The sequence below is a fragment of the Syngnathus acus genome, chromosome 6 (assembly GCF_901709675.1).
Source record: "Syngnathus acus chromosome 6, fSynAcu1.2, whole genome shotgun sequence".
In the NCBI taxonomy this organism is placed as follows: domain Eukaryota; kingdom Metazoa; phylum Chordata; class Actinopteri; order Syngnathiformes; family Syngnathidae; genus Syngnathus; species Syngnathus acus.
In genome coordinates, this window is record NC_051092.1 from 7,659,916 (window position 1) to 7,680,991 (window position 21,076).

At 41.4% G+C, this 21,076-nt stretch overlaps 1 protein-coding gene across 2 annotated transcripts in view; it reads right to left on the reverse strand.

Moving 5' to 3' along the window:
* Nucleotides 1-21,076, reverse strand: part of LOC119124258 (zinc finger protein 469) — a 167,291-nt gene that overhangs the window by 130,861 nt on the left and 15,354 nt on the right. For both annotated transcript variants that reach the window (XM_037253996.1, XM_037253994.1), the window contains exon 3: nucleotides 773-826. The gene's annotated coding sequence lies outside the window, so the exon portion shown is untranslated. The remainder of the gene's footprint in view (nucleotides 1-772; nucleotides 827-21,076) is intronic.

The following is a 21,076-nucleotide window of genomic DNA, read 5'->3' on the forward strand; positions in this document are numbered from 1 at the left end:
CTTCTATGTGCTATTCTGTCTGTGTTTTTTTTTTGGTTTTTTTATAGGCCTCTTTTCAAATTCCTTCCATCAACCTGTCCTAAAGTAGCCTCCGGGGTTTCCTGCTGGAAGGGATTCACCAACAGGGGGATATCAAGAAGTTAGAGTGGATACCAAACCAAACTCAACAACTTTTCTCATTGATTTATACAACTCACTAGTAGTTCTTCTGAGTCATGGGATGATTTACAGAACAGAGGGTCCAACAGCCCATTTGAGCGGCACTGCATGCATTCAGGCTGCCAAAAAGAGACTTCCAGAGCAGAACCGTGATAAAGAACTCTAGGGATCAATGAGCAACCTCCAGGGTTAATTCACATCTCTAATTGATTCCACCTCGTATTACTCAGACGAATGTGCACAGCCGTACAAATCTTGCACTGTTTGCCGGCCACATTGAAAGCAGATCACCAACTGCTCACCTCTAGTTGTGTACGAGTCGAGACCAATAAAACCATCCATTCACACAAGTTGCCACATCCTGCATAGGGAAAAAAACCCATCTTGTGTGTAATTAAAGCTCAGAAAAAGCCATTAAAACTGCATCCGATTCACACACTGTGGTAGGTGGAGAGAAGTGGAACTATGGATTAAAATTAAAACCATACCGTAGGAGCAAGCAGACAGACTGTGTGTGCATGCGTGTCAGTCTATGTCTGCTTCCTGTTAGGTGCGATTCAATATTTAATACCAAAGCACAAACAACTTTCTTGAAAAGGGACTTGAAACATACCGCTGCGTCTTTTGGTCTTTGGCAAGTCAGTTGAGTCGAAGGTCAAAACTGGAACTGGAAGAAAGAAAAGAGAGAGAATATGTTATGCAGCTGTTGCAGGACTCTGCCAATACACTGGGTCATCTTCAGGACATGTACAGAGATCTACCGTGCCCATTCGCTCCACTGTAAAATTGAAGATTTATTTATTTTACTTCTCAGATGAAAAAGAACAAAGCACATATGTAATATGAAGTACTAATCTAATCATTTTGCTTATGCGAAATCCAAAGTTGAGATCATTGAAAAACAAACAAATGAGCAAATCAAATATATTAAGAGATTTGTCAGAACAACAGAAAGAGCAAGCATTAGTCTTTGACTTTGCAAGCCAATGAAGCGGAACGTTTTTAATTAAAAGCTGCTGCACAAGTACAAAGCAGATTCTAGAAACGGCCACAGACAATGATGTGACCTTAAAACCCAGAGTCATCTTAAAAATCTTAGATCACATGCTGCGTCGTTCAAAGGTTGGAGGAACGCTGAGAAAGACTTTGATGAGGGCTTGAAGATAGGGAGAGATGACAAGATACATGGACAGATTTAAACTTGGACTACAAAGGTCGTCGTGCAATAAATCCTATTGAAAAGAACAAGTTATTGATTTAACATTGAGCAATCCCAACAGGACTGACAAACATTCATTCTGACAGGTATCACGACCATCTTGGCTGAAATGCCATTCACAATCAAATACAAATAATTGCCTAAAACCATTTAGCTCATTCACTGTTACAATTGATCTATGACATTTATATGGCAGTAAATGAGTTAATAGGTGCTAAAGAGGTGCTAAAAAAAAAATAATAACTGAGCAAAAAAGTTTCCTGGTTTTGTCCTCGTCCAAAATGCTTTAAGTAGCTTAAGTGAAAGTCCTTCCGATGCTTGTCAGAATGTGGATAGCATTTCACAGACAGGTTAGTCAGGTATTATTTTGTTTCACATTGTTATTTAAACAAGTTTAAAAAAAACTGAGATTAACGCTCAACATTTATAGGACAATTTATGGAATGTTGTGAGAGCCCATAAATACCGTGGCAAAATCCAAAATGTGATTAAAGCACAACATTTTTTCAGTATCTGCCACTTCCTGCATCCAAATTTTGCAGGGAAACCTTAGGTTCAAACAGCTACACACATTCCGTTTCAAATCAAACTGCATCAAGTGCATAGTACAGCAGTACATAGGGCACGTGTCTAAACTTCAACTCTGGGGCATCATCACTCACTCACATACTGTACAATGTGCAAATGCATTAAAACATCCAAACACACAGCCAAGCAGCAGACAGAGCCTGTGCGTTAACCTTTAGACTTGGAATGACTTGAGAGTTAGGGATGAGAATGTGTGTGAAAGATTGCATCTCCTCCAAAACCACTGTGCATGGAGTCTTGGAACAATGAGCGCATGAAATACGCAATTTGAAAGCATTCCAGTCTTTTACTGGATCAAGACAGTTGTGTTACAGAAATAAACTCAAGAGGTTGGCACGCACATCCCCTTTTTGCTCCCCGCATTCTGTTTGCAGCCATTTTAGCTCATTACCCCTTTGAGAATGCACACAACTCTCTGTCTGCCAAAGAACGCATGGTGTCATGAACCTGTGTTTCCCAGTGCTTCACAAATATTATAAATGAGATCGAATAAAGGGTGGAAAACCTGTTTCCAGGGGTAAGCAAGAACTGGGGCTTAGACGACTGCTTGGCTACACCGCTGCTGTTAGTCTTCCTCTCCAGTGTCGGAGATTCCCTGCCAAAATGGACGAGTGTGCGGCTCCTGGTTTCAAATTTTTATTACAACCACACGTAGCCAGTCTTTTCCCTGCTTCGTTTCATAACTTCTACCCGGACACTAGAGTTTCCATTGACTCCAAGATAAACCAGCATAAACCAGTCATACGCCAGCTGCATGCTGATAAGCATCACATTGCTGCATTTTGCATCAGCACGTGAAATGCAAAAAGAAAATGGAAAAAAAAGAAAACATTACCAACGTGAACTCCAGTCAAGGGTTTGGCATGGGATGATAACAAAATGTACGTGCTGGAAACCCAACGGGTAAAGACAAATACACCACATGTTAATGTGTTTTTAGCTTTTTTTTTTTATAAACTCAAAGACAAATAGCTGTTTACTTGTTAAGACAAAAAGGGTGACAAGGCGCCTCCTGATCCCTTGCTGAATACCACATGACATTCATTTAACTGTGGAGGCTGGAAGTTTGATCTAGCCTGTGTATCCTGGCTCTGTTAGGTGGAAAGTATGGAAATGAACATGCTACAGCAATTGACATCTGACAGGCTTTGATGTTTGATGAAGCACAGAACCGGACAACTATTGGATTAATATAAACGCAACGTGTCAAGTGAAACCTTGTGTCACTGAATAGAACTTAATAATTGTAGTCTGTATATGTCGCTCTGTGATATTATGTCAGCGATACAATCAGGCTGCGGTTGGGTTTCCAGAAGAAAAACAAAGGAATATGTTCATTGACTGTTGTGCTAATAGTGCAGATTGAGCATGCGAGACGGAGTTGATTACAATGCCATGTTGAAGCCATGATGGACACTGATTTATTAGTAGGAATCCAGTTTCTTAGACTTAGACTTAGACAGAACTTTATTGTCATTTTGTCAACACTAGGTGTGTACAAAACGAAATTTCGTTGCATACGGCTTTCAGCAATGTAGAGGTATTTCGGCTGGTTAAAAAAAGTGACATTCTATATAAAAATATGAGATAAGATAATTATAAAGTACAAAGTGCAGCAGTGATAAAGTATGTGAACAGTGCAGGAGACAAAAACAGTATTTACAAGTGTGCAGAGGAATGCTACGTTTGAATGTTCAGCAGTCTGACGACAGCAGGGAAAAAACTATTGCAGAACCTGGTGGACCTGCAGCGGATGCTGCGAAACCTCTTCCCAGAGGGCAGCAGGGAGAACAGTCCATGGTGGGGGTGTGATGGGTCACTGATAATATTTCGGGCTCGGGACACGCAGCGCTGGGATGACAAGTCCTGAATGGAGGGAAGAGGAGCCCCGATGATCCTCTCTGCTGTCCTCACCACTCTCCTCAGGTTCTTCCAATCGGAGGCGCTGCAACCTCCACACCACACCGAGAGACAGCTTGTCAGAATGCTCTCTATGGTGCTTCGGTAGAACGTCCTCATGATGGGTGGGGGCAGGTGGGCTCTCCTCATCCTCCGCAGGAAGTACAAGCGCTTCTGTGCCCTCTTGACCAGTGTTGTGGTGTTCACAGTCCAGGTGAGGTCGTCTGTGATGTGGACTCCCAGGAATTTAGTGCTGCTGACCACCTCCACAGCTGAGCTGTTGATGATCAGTGGAGCGTGGTGAGGCTGGTTCTTCCTGAAGTCGACGATGATCTCCTTCGTCTTCTCCACATTCAGGATCAGGCTATTTTCTCTGCACCAGCCCACCAACTGCTCCACCTCCTCTCTGTAGTCCAGGTCGTTGTTGTCCCTGATGAGGCCCACCACCGTTGTGTCGTCTGCAAACTTCACGATGTGATTGGTGGTGAACCTGGGGGCGCAGTCGTGTGTCATCAGGGTGAACAGCAGGGGGCTCAGGACGCAGCCCTGAGGGGAGCCTGTGCTGAGGGTGATGACATCGGAGGTGTTCTGTCCGACCCGGACTGACTGAGGTCTGTTGGTGAGGAAGTCTAGCAGCCAGTTCCGAAGGGGGGTGCTGAAGCCCAGGTGTTCCAGTTTTTCCACCAGATGTTGTGGAATGATGGTATTAAACGCTGAGCTGAAGTCCAGGAACAGCAACCGCACGTGGGTGTTCCTCTCCTCCAGGTGAGCCAGGCTCAGGTGAAGAACGGAGGAGATGGCATCCTCAGTGGAGCGGTTCTGCCGGTAGGCAAACTGGAACGGATCGAATGTTGGGGGGAGTCTGGAGACGATGTGATCTTTGAGCAGCCTTTCGAAGCACTTCATCATGATGGGAGTCAGTGCCACAGGTCTGTAGTCATTCCATGAGGTGATTTGAGGTTTCTTCGGCACCGGAATGATGGAGGCAGCCTTGAAGCACACTGGCACTTTGGCTTGGTCCAGCGAGATGTTAAAAATGTCTGTGATGACACCAGCCAGCTGGCCTGCACATTCCTTGAACACCCGCCCAGGTATGTTGTCGGGGCCTGGGGCCTTACGTGGGTTGACTCTTCTCAGAGTCTTCCACACGTCGGCTGAGTCAAGGCAGAGGACCTCCTCTTCCTGGTGGGGAACAGTTTTAACTGCCGGAGTGCTGTTTAGTGCCTCAAAACGCCCAAAGAAGTTATTTAGACCATTTAGGAAGTCAGCATCAACCTCACCCACCGGGGGGGAGGGTGAGTTGTAGTCCGTGATCGCCCGTATGCCTTGCCACATACTCCTGGTGTTATTGGCGTCGTGGAAAAAATCCTGAATTTTCCGACTGTGGCTTCGCTTCGCTAGCCTGATGGCACGGTTCAAGTTGGCTCTCGCTGTCCTCAGTGCCTCCTTGTCGCCAGACTTGAAGGCTGAGTTCCGTGCTCGCAGCGTATGACGTACATCCTCAGTCATCCAGGGTCGTTGGTTGGCTCGGGTGATGATGTTCTTAGTGGTGCTGACGTCCTCGGAGCATTTGTTGATGTAGGCTGACACAGTCATGGCGTACTCATCAATGTTGATCTGATTGTCATATGTTGCTGCTGATTTGAACATGTCCCAGTCAGAGCACTCAAAGCAGTCCTGGAGTGCCTCCATGGCCCCCTCAGACCACACCCTCACCTGCTTCACTGTGGGTTTTGCTCTGATCAGCAGGGGCCTGTATGCAGGGGTTAGCATAACAGATAGGTGGTCTGAAGAGCCGAGGTGGGGGCGGGGGGCTGCTCTGAATGCATCCTTTATATTGGTGTAAACCAAGTCCAGAGTGTTCTCTCCCCGAGTTGGAAAATCCACGTGTTGGTAAAAATGAGGGAGAATAGTCTTCATGCTAGCCTGGTTGAAGTCCCCAGCAATGATGAAAACCCCCTCTGTGTGCGTGGATTGCAGCTCACTAATTGTCCGGTAGAGAACCCTCATGGCCTCTTTAGTGTTAGCGCTAGGAGGCACGTACACAGCCGTGATGCTAACAACAGTAAACTCCCTGGGCAGGTAGAAGGGTCTGCAGTTCACAGTCAAAAGCTCGATGTCCGAAGAGCAGAAGCTGGCGACAGATCTAGCATTTTTGCACCAGTTGTTGTTGATGTAGACACACAGCCCACCTCCTCGGGATTTACCGCTTAGCTCGCTGTTTCTGTCGGCGCGGAATGTAGCGAGCCCCTCCAGGCTAACGGCGTTGTCCGGCATTGATGAGTTCAGCCATGTCTCCGTCAGGATGAGAGCGCAGCAGTTTCTAACTTCCCTCTTTGAAGAGAGTTCCAGTTTTAGATGGTCCATTTTATTATCCAGCGAGCGGACGTTGGAGAGGAAGATGGATGGAAGCGGCGGTTTGTAGGGGTTAGCTCTCAGCTTAGCCGTTAGCCCACCTCGACAGCCGCGCTTTCGCCGCCGGTCACACCGCCTACGCTTACTCCTCCTCCGGCGTGTGCTGCCCGGCGAGCCCGCTGCGTCGTGAGCTCCTGGGGCTAGCGCCCTGAGCACTCCGAGGCTACGCAAACAGACTAGGGTAGTTGTGGCTACGTGTCCGAAAACACTCGATGACCGTACCTCCAGCAGGCGCTGGCGATCATACGCTAATCTACTGGATGGATAAACTAAACTTTGAGTTGTTTGTAGTGTCCTAGGCGACATATTTTTTGAATATCCTCGTCGAATGCTGAGACCCGTAGCGGCCGCGGCCAACAGGGGCGCCGCCATCTTGGATCTCATACAACCAATCTCCACGTTTTCCTCAAGATAGTATGCAGTCAGACGCCAAAACAGTAAAGACTTGCTCCCACCTTATCCTTACTCTAAGATGAAGAGTGAAATGAAAACATTTCGGCAAAATTTACTCCAGTCTTCAGCATTTTGATGAAGATCCTTAAACTGCTTGCTAAATGTGAAACCACAAGCCAATGTTTTCTCACATAGCCACAAAATACATTCAAACATACAGAATGGAAACGGGCAAAGCAATATAAACAGTATGTGGCTATATGACATCATATAAAAATAGTAATGAGAATAATAATAACACTATATTGTACTTCAAACACCCTTCAATAAAACAAGGATATAAACCATTAGAATGTTTGGTGTCAGTCACAGTTTTATATACAGCAAAGAATAAAAGACATGATCGGGAGTGTTGGGATGGCACTGGCAGGACGTATCTCAATAAACAAAACCCTTTATTAATTCCAGTTTTTCTTTTCTAACCTTCTACATGAAACTCCAACGACACACGCAAACTCGTGGGAAATCAGTTCAGAGAGTTTGAAAGGTTGCCTACACTTTAAAGTCAATGAAGACTCAGTTATTGTTGTTGAGCCATGAGAACAATCAAATCCCCTTAAAATGATTCAAAAAAATTCTGCAATGATCTTGACATAGATGATAATCTTTATAATCTACAATAATCTAATAATAATATTTATAATATATATTCATATTTGAATTGTTGTTTCTAATTAAGTAATTAAATCCACACTTCTGTATCATTATGCAGATTATTAGACTGTTAGTCATACATAATGAATACTGGCTCCAAGACCAAGTAAAGAGACGCCAAAATGGCCAAGGGGAAGTTAACCATCCAAATTTACTTTACAATAATATTTTGTATGCGCACCCATTAGGCTATAAACACCGTTCTGATTAACATTGCGTTTGTGTAATGTGATCATTCACGTTACACCAGCATGGGCGGTCATTTTGCCACTTGCTGTCCACTGAAAATGACATCACAATTACAGTTGCTCAGGGCTCAGACAACAAGACTGTTTCATATCTAATGCTTTGGAGTGACTATTTTTCTTTGCTCTACAGTATTTAAATCATTCCTCTCCTTTTAAAAAAATGGGCCTTAAAATATTAAAGCAAAAAATGAATATGAATAAATATGCTTTGTAAAACAATGCACCAAGGACAATCGATCAAATCATCAGCGGTACATAACTATTAGCATCCAGTGATTTTTCATTACATCTTAGCCTAGAAAGTGACCGTATCCCAAAATTTATGATTGAAGACACATTGTATCCCATTTGCATATTGCTTCAGTGTTTAACTGTTGTTATCCAAGGACTGTTCAGTCAGAGTAAATAGTGGAAAATCATTTTTGTTATAGGACAGGGTGTGCTTGGCTATGAGATGCAGGAATGTACAGTACGCTATTCCAGAGGGAAGTACAAGTATTTGGTATTGCGGTAAGACTGGCTTAAGATCCAGTGTTAAAGAACGTGCCTTGTGTCAAAAACAATGCTTTTCAGTTTCAGTGCATTGTGTGAGGTTAGGCTTTGTGGTTGGCTAAATTTATAGTGCATTGTGAACTGTCAAATGTTTAAAAGTGGAAGTGCTGCGAGGTACTGTACAATTTTGAAAACTTGCCACGCCAATCAATCATCTTAAACCAGTGTGAGGGGACGGGAATGTGAGAAAATGGGAAGTTTTACATACAAAATTTCTGTTCATACTGTACACTGTATCGCCACACAAAACTGAAACAAATTCACTTCATTATTCAAGTCAATTCCGCCAAAGTAAATTTACTAAAGAATTGTACACTAAATCTAAGACTTTCTCAACTAACATGGGAAATTGCCACATTGCCAGCTCGTCAGAGAAGGCTATGCATTTCTCGAAAATAGATAAAAAGTACCGTAATTAGTAATTGCAGGAGATATTTATAGAGAGAAGACAGACAGACAGACAGACAGACAGACAGACAGACAGACAGACAGACAGACATCCCGGCTGCCAGGCACAGGAAAAATATCTGCCCTTGCCGACCCGATCCGCACACAGCGAGGTGTGATGGAAGGCACCAGCATCGCCGAGTGGAAAGAGAAAGGAGGAAAGAAGGAAATAAAGAGAAAAGAGAGAACACTGCTGGGAGGCTGCCACTCACAAGGACGAGAAAATAAAAGAATAAAGAATCTTTTTGGGGCAATGCTACCAGCTTTGCACATCGGGACATTGAAATTCATTGAATTTTTGCCAATTCCTCTTTCTTCTTCTGCCCACTCTTAACAAGAGAATTGTCTTAGATTTGATCTAAACCAGATGTTTCAAACTCAATTTACCTGGGGGCCACTCGAGGTAGAGTTTGGGGTGAGGCTGTGCCGCATTGTTTTTTTTTTAAGCTCGAATAAAAACCTTTTCACCCCGGTTATCAAAATTAAACCACAACTTTAAGATTGTTCTGAACATGACTTATTCCTAGAGACCTGGCAACGCTTCCTCTCACATAACTGAGCCACATTTGGCGTGAGGAAGGAAGCAGTTGAGACCCTCAGTAGGGCTTGAAGATGCTCATCAGTAAGTCTGGACCTGTACTTGGACTTATTGAAGTTCAAGGTAGAAAAGAGATTTTCACACAAGTACTATGTGCTCCCAAAAAGACACATTCGTCTTGCGGGCCACGAGTTTGAGACCCCTGATCTAAACCATTCCATTACACCGTAAGCCATAACTCGGGCTTTATACGTTTCAGGTCATTGGAACTGGAAGATGAATCACCTGCCTTCTGCAACCTTTTTTCTTACAGGACTGGCCAGCATCCACTTCCCTGTTGAAGAAAAGCATCCCCACGGCATGATGTTGCCACCTCCACGTTTCTTAGTGAGGATGTTGTTTTGAAGGGTGATGAGCAGTGTTAGTTTTACTGCACACACCACTTTTACATTTAGGCCCCAAGCACTTTATTCCACTTTTGCACTGCCTCCTAAAATTCTCATTTGCAATCTATGGCCAACTAAGGATAAAGCTGTTGACGCAACCATTTACTGTATATAGAGCATTGTATATTTACCCACTCAATCCATAATGTATTAAGCATATGGTTAGTTTTTATCTTAAATATTAGACTTTGGATTTGCTTCTTCCCGTATTGTGTCATTGTCACTGTAATGAAAGACAACAGTTAAATGTTGGCTGGACAATCTGGATAATTAAAAAAACAACACTCACAAGCATGTGGCGTGAAAATGACTGCAGTTGTTACAAATGGGTGTTTATCTGGCCCAGCTCCAGTTGGCAGTGATACAAACACATCAAAACACAGGCTAACTTTCATCCTTTTACATATGCTGCCTGCACACTAAGAACGCAAAACACGGAAAACAGATACAGCTGCAAAGCCTAATTCATACATTCGCAGATTACATACGAGCTCTTTAAAGTGTGACATAATTTGCCTGTCGTTTGAATTCTCTGGACTGAATATTGCAATGTGCGTGTCACAATTCAGCCCAATGTCCCAGGCTGTCAGTAAAATAAATTCTAAATGTGCGTCTAATATACCTGCTTTTCCCACAGGAGACAGCAGGAAAAACACACAAATGGTCATCCAAGCTCATGTTGATTCTCCAGTGCAAACACCCAATAAACCTGTCTGAAACTTAAAATGTGTGTGTGTGTGCGTGTGTATGTATGTGCGTGCGTGCGTGCATGCGCACCTGCGTGCGTGCAAAGTGAATACATACAGTATACACATTCACACATGCTTCTGGATCACCAGCAATCAGGAAAGGGGTTTTGTGGGGACGACTAGCAAAACAAAATTTTCCAGCTATGCTAATTGGCATACTTTCACTTGGGCAGGACTGCTATGATAACATCCACCTCTATTCCCAAAGGGGACCTTGATCCTGCAGGCGTTTACTGGGTCAGGGAACCTCGGTGGGGATGAAAGCATAAAAGAAGGCCTCAATTATGGATATGAAGGGGGATGGTCTCATCCTCTTGGGCAGTACACATGGTATTTCAATATGTTTGCCATAAACAGCCATAAATAGATAATCGAGGCTGTCAGAATGCTTTCACACTGTGAGAGACCTGGACCTGTGGGGAAGTATGAACCGTTCTGGGACTAAATGGGGGCCTGTCTCTGTGGGGGATGGTCACAGATGTAGGGGATTGATGGGGTGGTGATGAGAGACTGAGATGTCAGGGAACAAACCCCTATTCAAAGTGAGACCTGTAAGAGATACCTAGTGGTGAACTCTCTGGCCCATCATCACCTCTACTCTTCACCCTGGACCAAGGAAGTGGAATTAGAGGTGGGTCGATAAGAGAAAGTGTAACAGCTGCCCAATAGGATGGACAATGCCGTTCTGATGTTTGCGCAAACTGCCTTGCTAAAATACATTCTAGTCAACTTAAATATGTGGTGACTTTTATATGGACATAATACCAGACATTGGGTGCTGCTGTTGTGGTGTTTTACGGACATTATATGTTGGGTAAAAACTGTTGCTGGGCCTCCCAGGTATTTCTGAGAGCAAAGACAATGAAATTTGAGACTGATAAATATCACTCAGGTATGTAAAAGGAGACGGCAGGTATTATTAAAATATGAAATCAAGTGGACACATGCACATATTCTACATTTGTCTACCGAACTAATGACATATTGTCGATAATGTTCAAATAAACAGGTCCAGGTTTCACACTATACGTTCTTATTCTGTTGTATGAACGGCAACAAGTTAAGTGTACCTTCCGCCATCTAACGGAAGAGCGTTTAATAGTCTTGCCCGTCACTATTACTGTACATATTGACGTTTCAGCCACAAGGGAATCGATCACGGCACACTAATGAATGACTGGCTAAAAGTACTTGTGGCAAATATGTAAGTGGTAAGTCAGCAAATAAATAAATAAATGAATTAAATAAATAAATAAATGAATTAAATAAATAAATAAATAAATAAATAAATAAGAAACGGGAGTAGAGCCTCTCTATAATAAGAGAAACTCATTCATTTTGAAATAAATTATTTCCTGTCCAAACTGACATTGTTCTGTTTCCATGGTGTGACTTTGGTTTCGTTTACAGTAATTTGGACTCTGGGTGGCACAGGAATGTGGTGAGGTACAGAAGCTTGTGGCGCACTTAAGATGATTTAGTTGCCCAAATTATGGGGTGGATTTCAGACACTTATCACTTTGCACGTAGAGTGAATGGGATGAAGCAAGACATTATTTTAAATGACTCCAATTTACTGCTCCTTTTAAATTAAATATTTTGCTCTGCAATAAGGGTGTAACGAGTCATTCGTCTGTAAATGATGACTATTACTGAAGTGGCCACTTTGCGAAAGAACTTTTTTTTTCTCTGACGTACTGCATATACTACTATGAAAACCGCTATTACTTGCACACGCAATGTATTTTAAATGGGTGATGTGTTTTAGGTTCACAGAGAGGTACAATGTGATAATATGTAGAACCTTTCAGTTCAAACTGAAGTAAAATCTCACAGATGGTGAAAATAACCAAAGTTGCTCCCTTTATGTGGGCTCTGACTTTTTAACTTAATTCTTAATTCATCACGTTTTACCATGCTCATCTTGATAGTTTTCAGTGTTGTCATTCTCAGTAATGTGTTAAAACTGAACACTGTCACTACCAGTGCTGTGACGTATCAGAAAGGTTCTGAGTTTAAAGAAAAATACTGTTGGAAGACACAGTATATCGTTATCAGGATATTAAAAAAAACTGTCCATATCTGAATAAAAAAAGAAAAACTGTCCATAGCTCATACCTCTAGCTGTCAATATAAAACAAACTTTCATAATTATTTGTCGACTAGACCCGTAGAGACAGTCGTACTAACACCCTTTTGTATGTGGCCAAAGGAGTTATGGACGGCAGACGATAAAATGATTTATGAGATATTCACGAAGTATTTTATATTCAAGGGGATCCAAATAGCAAAACATCTTTTGAATTCAACTCACGTTTTCAGCTACAACAAGCCCAACATTGAGAGTGTTTACAGCCATCTTTGAACAGATTCGCAGTTTTGCACTTGATTTGAGATAATGACAACGTGTGCGTCATTTTGAATCTGGAGCCATTGTCTGACTCTCTGTGATCGTGTGTGGGAGCTTAGGTCTGGCTCAATAGCTCCATGTAGGCTCGATTTACCAAGCATTGATGGAGTCCAGATGAGCTTTCTCTGGCTCCCCTTCGCTCACTACATGCTCAGTGAAGCCGGACCACCAATTTCAACAACCAGGCAGAATTGAATTGGCAATCTGTATGTAGATAGTCAAGTACCAACTGGGGAAAGGGTGGACAATAATCCAATGTGGCAACACGTGGAATGGATTTAGGTGTAATGTCCTTACAAATCTCAATTTGAATGGATTTGCGACGTTGCGCACAATGTAAATAAAAAACGATGACAGTAATTTGCAGATCGTTGTCAGATAAAATAGATCAAATCTATTTTCTTTTGTTGTTGTTTTTTAATATTAACTTGTTTTGAATTTGATGCCTGCAACACGCTCCAAAAAAAGTTGGGACAGGGTTGTGGCGGACATTAGGAGCAGGCCTTTCACCCAGCAAGCATAATTGGCAGCGGGTTGATGCGTATGTTCTTTCTTACGTAAAATTGTCTTTTGTTCCCTTGTTCACTTGTGTCTTGACTTACTTGTTGGCAGTCAGTGAGAGAATAAAGATGTGTTTCTTACTTTTGCCACAAGGACTTGTTCACCATCACCTTTCCTTCAACATCACTCATCGATTGTTTGGGGAATTAGGACACTAATTGTCTGTATGTGAAATTCATTCCCATTCTTGCTCGATGTACATTTTCAGTCGCTATTTTAAGCATGATAATTTGAACCACATTTTCAATGGGAGACAGGTTTGGACTGCTTGCAAGCCATTCTCGTACTTGCATTCTTCAACTACAAAGCCACGCTGTTGTAACACGTGCAAAACGGGTTAAATGTGCAAAATATTGTCCTGCTGAAATAAGCAGAGGCATCCATGAAAATAATGCTTGCTTAGATGGCAGCATATGTTGCTCCAAAACCTGCATGTACCTTTCAACATTACTGGTGCCTTCGCAGATGTGAGAATTAGTCACAAACTGGCACTAACATATCCTTATACACTCACACATTCTGGCTTGAGAAGTTTGCACTGATATCAATGCGCATGCTCCTTTTCGTCATTGGCTTGGAGGACACGACGTCAATGACTTCCAGGAACAATTTGAAGAATGGACTCGTCAGACCACAGCACACTTTTCCTCTGCAGCTATCCATCTTAGCCGAGCTAAGGTCCAGAGAAGCCTAGTTGTTGGTTTAGATTTGACTTTCACTTGGCACGGTGGAATTTTTACTTGCATTTGTATACAAAGCGACAAACTGTGTTAACTAAAATTAGTTTTCTGAAGTGTTTTTGTTCAAAGTGTTCAAAGCTGGTTTTTGGCCTTGTCACATACGTGCAGAGATTTTTTTCAGATTCTCTGAATCTTTTGATATTCTGCACCATGGATGATGGAATCCCGAAATGTAATTAATCTGTTGAACAATCTGCTCACATGATGGTTCACAAAGTGGCTAACCTCACCTTTCAGGCATGCTCCATTTATACCCAATCATGCCACTCCAATATTCCAAACAGGCATTTTGTGATTGTTTCTCAGTTTTCCCAGTCTTCTGTTGCCCCTGATCTGTCTTATATTGGAACAGTGCAGCCATTGAGTTCAAAATGAGCGACTATTCAAAAAAGTAATAATAATATTAACGTTCTGCATTTTGAAAATTAATGATAATTATGAATTCCAAATTCATCGGAATCTGGCTTTGTGCAACAAACAAACAGAAAACAGTATTGTACGACATGGTTCTTATTTGTATCGTATTATCATTTCTTGTTTTGTTTTTCTTCCAAGACCATAGATTGTTTTGGTCCTCTGGGTTTCACACACTTCATGCATAGCTGCAAATGGAAACACTTCCTTCCTCTCCACGGAGGATACAGGGGACTTCAGGGACAAGTTAGACCCCAGGTAAAATACATGGATGGTCTCAAGGCCCCTTTCTCTCTATGGAAAAGCACTCGTGTGCCCCAGGGTAATCACTTCCATGTGCAGAACCCCAACACTCCAAACAGAACTGGAATAGCAACATCAAGGAAAAAGCCGTGTTATTGCATTGCATGTCAAAATCTTCAAAGTCTGATGCATCAGCTGGTCTCATGGATGCTCCTCTGATACTGAAGATCCCTTAAAGTCACTCAACAGGCATATGTTGAAAGTGCAGTGAGACTGGGACAACCATTTCTCCGTAACATTCGACCTCATTTATTGTACTTGATCAACAATGGAAAAAAATAACCATCATTATTAATTTTACTGTCCTTGTAATGGAAAGGGTTGTAATGGGTCACAACAACAGGGTAGGCAACCCAAGCAAGTGCTTACTTCCCTGAACTGAAGGGGGCCCAGAGAGACGCCCGTAACAATGACAAAATGATGACAATGCTTGAGACACTGCAACTTTTTTTTTCTCACAATTTATGTGAAATTGCAAGTCAAGAAAATCTAAATTAATACTGTAAGGCACAATGAACATTGATTCACTCCATATGCCCTCTGTTATATAAGAGTCTGAAAATAAAACAACATCCCCATATCATGTGACTTGAAGATAAAACTTGGAATGACTGGGTCGGGGTTCTGCAACAGATAAAGCAAGTGTTTCCTTTGTGACAGATATGAACTGAACATCGTCCAAACCAAATGAAAACACACCCTGACTTTGATACTTACAAGTCCTGATTTTCTTCATTTTGCTGCAGGCTGTTACTGTAGCTGATGTCAATGTTACTGTCTATTGACACAGGCGACAGAACACACTATTGAGAATATGTGCTTACATCAACACTACACATACACACATACTTAATACTTTAAAATCAAACTAGCGCAGCTTTGAAATGTGCTATTTTTGGGCAACATTCCATAAAGTGAAAAGAAAGGAAGGTAAAAGGTAATGAGCCACATACTGAACATGTGTGCTGGATAAAAGATTCCTGATGCTGATGCTGTTTTCTCAGTGAACGGACTCGGAGGTGTCCATATGATATGGCGGGGCGACATGCTGACAGTAAATCATATCATACCGGTCTGCTGCACATTAGTCAGATCACCTGATTTTATGTACTTTGAGTTATTAGAACTTCAAAAAGCACATGTGTTATGAATTCAACACAACAAAAATTCATGAAATGAAAAGGTTGGTTGGTAGGAAATGGTCTCATCATGACATTTGATTTGTTTCACTGGAACAACTACACTGGGTTTTTCAATATTTAAATCCAAATCGTGCTTTTGTTTGTCAAACTTCAATGGACATGTTTCCGTTTTGATGTCGTAACAGCAAGAAATAACTGCAGCCATCAACAATTTGAAGGATATGGCTCGATTCTTAATCAAAGGAAAAGGAAGAGTGCCGTTGAGTTTTGTGTTGATCGAAGTCTTGTCCATTTGCTTGATGAAAAATGCTAACTCCTTTTTTGTAGTGAATGTGACAGACGAAACTTTTTTTTGAAGTTCAGTACTTGTCCTTATCAAAACTAGCTTGGCTTCTTCCAAAACAAAGTGGAGCCTAAAGCCAACAGAAACAAGTAATTCACATTATGTCAACTTTGGTTTCCTCCCATTTTCCCCTCTAAAGATAATTGCAGAGAAATGCATGTCAATTAATGGGAACATATTATGACAGAATGAGTTACACAATGGGTCTGATTTACCATTGGTTGACACATGCAAAAACAGGTGTAAACTTGAGTGCTCACGCAAACAGATGTGCAAGAAGATTTCTTAACCGGTTGCTGCCAGGATATGTGAGCCAAAACCAGCAATATTGCCGTTCATCTTGTGCATCCTGGAACGAGTCTATGCAAATAGCTTAATTTAGCATGTGCACTGTGATTTATCAAATTTGAGATTAATTGGGATGACTAATTTTGTGGTCAAAAGGCAGGTGCAAACTAGCACGCAAAAAGTGTGAGCCAAGTTCAGGATAGAATAAGAGGTCGTTTTGGGATGCAAAAACGTATCACAACATAGCGACTTTTGACCGATGCACTTGTTGAGCTTCTGCATGATCTAAGACACAGTGTCAAACTGCCAGATCAGGCCCGCCATACCATTTTATGCCGCCCAGAAAGCAAACTTCCACTATCCTTGCTAAAATCTGTACCAACATTTCAAAATGGCATGTGTAATAAATATTCACGTTTTTTATTTTGTTGATTTTTTGTTACACTTTTACAGGAATTTGAGCAATAATTGAACAAACTCTTATTGCTGTTTTCAAAACTATCCATCCATCAATTTGTTGTGTATATGCAATAATCCGATGAGACGATGAAGCATTTATTCAATGGCACCGTCATAACGGCCCTCTGAGGGAAGCCATAACTGCAAAGTGGCCCGCGATGAAAATGGTTTGACACCCCTGATCTAAGGGCTGACATGAGCGGGTTAAGGCAAACAAAACACTGCTTTTATGCGGCTGCTGGCTTCCCTGCGATAATTCCACGAAGACTTCCAATTTGAGCTCTTCAACCATCATTTCGCTCTTGCATGGCTCTCACCAAATTTTCCATGGTGCAAAAACCATTAGAGTAATATAAAGCGCACAATCCTCTTAAATACGGTGGTCTCCACAACTTTTACACCTGTTGGCAACAGCATGCACATCTTTTAGTGAAAACGTTCAGTGGACTTAATCTGGGAATTTCTACATTACATCACCATCTAAAATAAAGCTGAATGAAGAGTGGCTAAAAATATGGGTGTCAAATGACATCAGCCCCATAAATTCTCAGTAGACGGTAGCTAAAATAATGACAGAATAGTGAAAAGGACATTTAGAGTATCTCAAAAAACATGTAGGCCAAGAGGAAATTATGTTCTCAACGCCGATTGGCTCCCGCTGACGAGAGGGACAGGCGGGGCCCATGTGGTTCGGGGACGGAAACTCAGGCATAGACGGATGATGTCCACCTCTGCTATTTAACATATTATGACAAACTTGTCTCAGATGTTCAAAATCAGGAGAAGATGGTGTGTTTGTATGTGCATGTGTATTTTTTTCCCCATGTTCCAAACAACAAAATGTCAATAGCATTCACCCACAAAAGACAAAAGGTTTTGTCAAAAGATGAAGATATTCAGTTGAATGCATATCACAACCGATTTAGATCCCGGTTTTAACATTTTATTTGGTTTTAATTTTGAATTGTATTCAACTTGAAGCATCTGCATAAATCCTTTCTGCACATAAGAGCGAAATTAAATGGTTGTCCCTGTTTTGTGTCAACCAACAATTTAGAACTGGCAGCAATGGCTAAGATTTAGAGCTTCATGTGGGTAACATTGCAGATTGCTTATGAAACAAAACTTGGTTGTTGTCACTTCCAAATTAATTGTCCTTAACAATGATGTCAGTGCAAGACTACATTTCTCTCTGCGGCCAAAGCCACAATGGTTACAGAACAATGCAACCAAGATTAATGTCACTGCTCTCATTCATTTTGGAAAATTTCTTCTGGAAACTTGAATGCTGAATACTTTGTCTGAAGTAAAAATAACTGGGGATAGCTTTGTGCAAATCTTCTTTGAAGTAGCGTGATCCTGATTCGTCTGATTCTGATTCGTGCAATGTCTGGGTTTTCTCAAGTTTTTGGGTTTTAAATTATATACGAGCGTGACAATTCCTGTTATTTGAACATGTTTTTCAAGGTGTTATAGAAAGTCAATATCATTTAAAGTTAAGTCAGAAAGGGTATCAAAAGCAAATAAGGGTAAAAATGATAAGGAATTGTTAAAATATGATTTTACAGAAATATCAATACTCTCAAAATGGTGATGGGTAACACTTTTCCAAAAGTATATAAACAAATCATCTTTAAGAATCCCTTATGAACTTGATGCTGAATAATTTCATCTCGACTGCAATGGCAGAATTATTTTTTTTTTTTTAATCAAAATATTTGAAAATAAAAACGGAATGCATCTCCACATTCTACACTATATCATAATGTTACCATTTAATGATTTTGATTTGTCCAATGAGACTCAGAATGGGCTTACAAGACTGTCTGCAAATCTGACGTACTAACTTTAGCTGTGCTGTAATCATCTGCAATCTGTCAACATCATCAGGATTCTCCCAGATAGCCATGGAATGACTGGATCTTCAAGAGCAACCAATTCCAGCCAAATTCCATCTTGAGAAGAGTATAACAGAGACCGAGCGGGTCCTTTGCATACTAAAAGAAACTATGAATTCTGTCTTTGCATTGCCAATATTCATTAAATAATGATGACTCATATTCAAGCTAATTCTGACCTGGGCCAGCAAGACCTTCTTTTGCAGTTCTTGATTTCAAACTTTCTCCAAATTCAGTTGTCCATCTTTTAAGGCTTTCCCTTTCACCTCACTCCTTCATAACTTCCCTCTGGTCTCATATGTCAACAACAACTCTGAGTAGTTTAACACACCCCAGTCAAGGTCAAGCAACACCCAGTGTACACTGGTGACCTTCAAAGCAGCTGTAAATGTGAATACTGAGTGACTGGAACACAGCTCCATTCCAAGCTAGCATCATCCTTGCCTAATGAGGTCAGAAGAAAACACACTTATTGTGTGCTATAAAGCGATATGTACACAAGCGAGGTAAACTGTGATCAGATGAAACAAATCCATTCACTTTGCATTTAACAGGGCTAATAAGATGTGCATCATCACACTCCAGATGTCTATAAAAACAATTGATTTTAGACCCAAGTGACATTATTAAGGAATGCTAATGCTGAGCGAGTTAGAAAGGGGCGAGGTTTCTCAAACGGCGAATCACTGGAGCATGAGGGTTCAGCAAGTTCAAACGGATTTCGAGGCGGATTATTTAGACGTATTAAAAACAAGCACCACAAGTATGTCTTAACCTGACAATGCAAACACGACCACGCATCTTTTGCCACCTACATACTAACTGTAACGTACATTGGCGTATTTACATACCTGAAAGATGAATCATTCGGAATTTAGCGAGGGGAAGGGTCAAACATACTGTCCGCCCCTTTTCCATATTTGATACATGATAAGTAAAAAGGAAATCCTATGTATCATTCATGGCCTTCGTGCACATCATTTATCTTGACTGACTGCCCCTGGATATAAGCCCTGTCAGTCTAGCTCTTTAGCCAATTATTTTTAAGAAAATAAACAGCCTACCTTAATACACTTCAAGGCACGTCCCCTATTTGAACTCATAGTCCAATGTACTGCCAAACATTCCTGCCAATACAAACTTTAATCCTGCCAATACAAGCCCCAAAACAAAATCCCCTTGAGGGAGAAGTTGGAATGCTGGAACGTGTGACAATGGACTAACAGTGGGACAGTTGGACAAGCTGCAGTTCCAAATACAATAGCAAAACAATATTTTTGGATCAAACTCAATGCATCAATAACACTGGAAGGGTGTGACGGAGTGTGCAAAAATAATGATGGATGATCCCAGGTGTCCCCCAACATATTAAGCACTGCTGCTCTTTATAGGAGTGGAAGTTCAAATGGACATTCCAGTCAACTGAGCACTTGAGTTTTTAATTAATTGAATTGTGTGTGCACTTTACTAAATTTCCCAGTGGCTGTTTAATATACAATACTGGATATAATTTATATATATGTATCTGCATGTTGGGCTAAGAAAAGGAGATATTTTGCTACTCTTGTCAAAACTGCTCAGACTTAAGTGTAAGGGAAACCGTTCCCATTTTCTGGAATGTGTATATTTGCAGTCATGGGAACCATCAGGAATATGGGGCCCCTGTGAAAAAAAAATATCTCACTTTGGGCCCATCATCTTTAATGCCGCAAAATGAAAAGAATAATCTTTTGGGTTCTCTGTCAGTTATGGCCTTTAGAATTGTTGTTGTGAACTCTATTATTGTGCCCCTGTGATCAGGAGGAATCCAAAATGATATACTGACAATACTGATTTAAATAAGGTGAAAAGGACATGACAATGGAGCCAGTAGCCAATGGCCATCAGATTTTTCTAAATACAAGTCTGCTATTGTACAGAATTATTGAAAAATCAGTTCTTTTAAAGATTAGAAATTTCAAGAGTGGCAGTTTTGAGATAAACCGAAGCAAGCTGAATGACATTTAAGACAAAACTGTGCATGTATCCAGAGAGATTCTGCAGAGGGATCTGCAATCACAGTCGTCCCTCTAAGAGTGCACTCAGTACATGTGTGCTGAATGTCCACCCCCTTGTGGACACATTTTGTACAAAATTCTGCAGTCTGCCAAG